We start from the raw sequence: 3,738 nt of genomic DNA, 5'->3' as shown, positions 1-3,738 counted from the left end.
TTGCAACTGTTTTTGAGAATACACAGTTTCAGATCTAGAATTGGGGTTTTGATCAAAATTTTCTCTCACAAAGAACTTCAAGATTCCATGCATAAGACTCATTTCTCTTGCATAATTCTGGATCCTGGTGAAGTTTTGAGTAAGATTGAACATGCCATTGGTGATTTTCTGCTCAAAATCGTGCATACCAAAGCTTGAAGGTGTTCATGGCAATTTCGAATTGAGCTGGATCTACACGTTTCTGAGCCTCCAATTCTTCATCAATCATCACTACAAGCATTCTGGAACTGATTTGGACCATTACAAGTGTTGAATCGTGTGAATCAAGAACCTGCTCTTCAAGAGGTGAGTTTTTTGACCTTCACAATTCTCAAATCCATGTGTATATTTGTGTAGATCTTTGTTTGCTGATAAATCTGGTGAAGAAATCACATGAAATAGAGCATTATTCACTGAGTTATGTATGATTGAAGTTTTGTATCCATAAATGATTTTGCTTGATATTCTCTATTCTTGATGATTTGTGCTTAGCCATTGCTTGATCCGTGTTCACCATGAAAAGATCTTTAGAATGATGTTCTTGTTTTTGATTTCTGGAAATTTCTGGAAAACGCGTATGAAGCTTTGCACTGTTCATCATCTTCCTCATGAAGAAGATGAAGATTCATAGGTAGCGACGGATCCTTCATAGTTAGCGACGGACCTGGTTTTGTGTATGTGTGGCTTAGGGTTTCATTCTTACTGGTCAACGTCCTTGCCTTGCTTGCGTTTTGTTTGGTTCACAATGCCTTGACCGTGTACACATCAGCATTGACTGCCACGCCGTTTAATGAAACGGTGCGTTTCATGTGTAAACGCGTGCTTCATTCAAATCTCTACCCGGTTCGATCCTTGGCGCATCCACATTTTCAAATGTTCATTCATCTTAATGTTTTCCCTCCTTATTTTCCATCATGTGATCATCTTATTTTTTATTTTTCATCAACTTAGAAAATTCACAACTAATTGAAAAATGGCTCAAATCACTCCCAATTTTTTGCAAAATGATCCTCTGTTTGCCTAGTTTTTTATGATGATGATTTCAAAAGTTGTGCGTGGCTGGTTTTTGATTGGTGCTAGAATATGTGAACATAAGTGCTTTTGTGACCTTGCCTTGCTCTTTCTATCATGAAATGCTTGATATTGATCCAAATTGCATGAAATTTTACATGATGGTTCTTGACACATTGATGGATGTTTTAGGCTTGGTTTGGTATTTTTCTCATTTGCCATTTCAGTTTTATGCATGTGTTTGAATGGTGTGACAATTTGTGTCACACAATTTGATGATCAGCTTGTGCAATTTGATTTCCATGCCAAATGACGTCTAATGCTTCTGATTTTTTGTGTGATGATCATGTTAGATGTGTTGAACGTTTATGAATTTTTCCAGAATTATTTGAATCATTTCTGTTTTGATTTGGAATTTTCATTCATGATTATCAAATGTATGCCTTGAATTGGTCTTTGACTTCCTTTGCACATGAAATGGACTTACTTGTTGATTTTGGTTCGGTCCTTTTTAGGACTTGTTCTTGATTGATTAAATATGATTCATGTTGAATATCAAGTTCTGTTTTGGTTTTTTGATCCCCTTTTGACCCTAGGCTTTGACCTAGTGGTTTGTTACTTACATTTGAGTTGTGAATTTCAGGTTCAAGTATGCACCTCCATGATTGATGTTGCTCCTTCATTTGAGCTTGATCATTTGTTATTGTTAGCTAACACTTGCTGTTTTGTAGGCTTTGAGGACAATTAACTTGTGTTTATGGCTTATGTGTTGCATATGGGGTTGTCTGTTTGATATTAACTATTGTTGACTGTTGTCTGAATTTTGTACAGATTGGTTTAGTTGTTTCCACAGGTACCTAAGTTGCTTTAAGTTCATTTGAACTTTGCTTTGCTTTGCTTGTGGTTAGCATACCACTGAGGTATAATCCCTTGATCTTCATGTAGTCTGGAAGACCTGCTATGTTACTTTGGTAGGCACCTGTCTGAAGCCCTCCTTAAGAGGCAATGCTTGTGGTTGTTTAATTTTGTGCCAAGCAGGTTAAGTCCTCTTAAGAGGCAATTGGCAGATAAAAGGGATGTGCAATCCATCCCCTGTTATTCAATGTGTCATTCACTTTGCTCACACCATGTGTTGATGCATCTTGAATAAGAACCCAAGATCTTGTTGTGTCAGTCATGTGGAGAAGAGTTCCTACATTCTGAACTCCCACACTTTCTATTTGAGTCAAGCTCTCCCAGGCCAGGGATAAGAGCTGTGAGGTCTTACCCTCATCTCCATTTCATTTACTTCACCCTAACTCTCAATGTTAGGGTTAAGAGCTAAAAACACCCCATTCCAATTGGCTTGTTTCTACAGCCTAGCCTTGTATGAGCCCCCTGTGTGCATATAGTGTGTGTGCTTGATATATTGTGCTTGTGTTTGATGATGTGTTGTTTAGGATAGCTTGCTTCATGTGCAAGTTAGGATAGAAACCTCAACATAGGGATCGTATGCATGACAACTTCTAGGCTCGAGTCGTAGTCTCCCTAGTAGTCTGTTATCTCCCTTGTCTCTGGTTAGGTTAGAAGTTCTTTCCCTGTTAAGGGGAACTACGTCGCCCTGATCCTCATACCAGATGAGGTACATAGGCAGGAGATGAGCTGATCTCTCCGGGCGCTCTTTTTCTTTTTCAACCCTCTTGTTTGCTTGTTGGAGTCTGACGTAAGTCCAGCAATTGGTAGTCGGTTTCCAGTGTATTGTTTGTGTTGTGTTGGAGTCTGACATAAGTCCAGCGATTGGCAGTCGCTTTCCTATCAGTGTTTTGTTTGGCGTGCATTAGCCGAGCTACGAGTGCTCTAATTCTTCTCTAGTCAGAGAAGATACGTATGCATAGGATGCGACATCCTAGCGAGCACGTTCCGCTTTCCCCCCGAACTACGTCGAATCTGATTCTGTGCCTGACAGACTACGTAGGCCCAGGATGCGATATCCTGCCGAGTCCGTTTCCTCCGTCTCTCATTTGTGTTTCCTTCCAGTGTGTGTGCAGTTTTGAGCAGTTTCTAGCAACCTTCCTTCTATTCTTTCTGAGCGTGGATCCCGTCGAGTACGACGGATGCGTAGGGGTGCTAATACCTTCCCTTCGCATAACCAACTCCCGATCCTATCATCTCTGGTCGCGAGACCATGTCCTTTCCAGGTTTACTTCGAGCGTTTCCTTTCCCTCCTTTGCGATAAAGAACGCACGGTGGCGGCTCTGTGTCTTTTCCCGTCGGTTTTTCGTGTAATGCGACACTGAAGAAGTTGAAGAACCAGGGTCTTGGATTTTTCCCGCTTTGATAAGACTTTCAGTTCTTTCTCCGTAAATCACAACATCCGAAAAACTACCAAATGGACAACTTCCCATACGATCCATGAATACACCTTGCAGGGTTCCAATGAACATATCAGTCAATTCTCTCTCCAACATCGGAGGTTGTACTCTCGCAGCTAGTTCACGCCACCTCTGGGCGTATTCCTTGAAACTCTCACCGGTCTTTTGAAACAAACTCTGCAACTGGGTTCTGCTCGGAGCCATATCTATGTTATGCTTGTACTGCCTCAAAAAAGCTTCACCTAACTCTCTCCAGCTTCTGACAGATTCTTTTCTCAAGTCCATGTACCAATCCAAAGATGCTCCAGACAAGTTGTCTTGGAAAAAGTACATCCAC

This window comes from Lathyrus oleraceus, chromosome 6 (assembly GCF_024323335.1).
Source record: "Lathyrus oleraceus cultivar Zhongwan6 chromosome 6, CAAS_Psat_ZW6_1.0, whole genome shotgun sequence".
Taxonomy (NCBI): domain Eukaryota; kingdom Viridiplantae; phylum Streptophyta; class Magnoliopsida; order Fabales; family Fabaceae; genus Lathyrus; species Lathyrus oleraceus.
Note: the sequence above shows the minus strand (reverse complement) of the source record.